Source organism: Penaeus monodon, chromosome 31, assembly GCF_015228065.2.
Source record: "Penaeus monodon isolate SGIC_2016 chromosome 31, NSTDA_Pmon_1, whole genome shotgun sequence".
In the NCBI taxonomy this organism is placed as follows: Eukaryota; Metazoa; Arthropoda; class Malacostraca; order Decapoda; family Penaeidae; genus Penaeus; species Penaeus monodon.
The window spans coordinates 25,152,476-25,152,732 of NC_051416.1; positions in this window are offsets into that span (position 1 = coordinate 25,152,476).

The following is a 257-nucleotide window of genomic DNA, read 5'->3' on the forward strand; positions in this document are numbered from 1 at the left end:
TCACAACAACCTCATTCTTCAGTAAAAAATAAGTGAATATCCACACTGATGCAAAATAACAGAGATTAAGAACTTCAATATTGATTTTTATTGAGTTTTTATTAAAAATCTGGCATGAGGATGTGATTAATGGCTATGGTTACTTGGCGTCAATATTTCTGAACGAAAAAAGACGAAAACTATGCAATTTAAAAGTCTAGGAAAGAAAAGTTATCATAGGATGTTTATGAAGTTATATCTCGTTTGTGTGATATCAC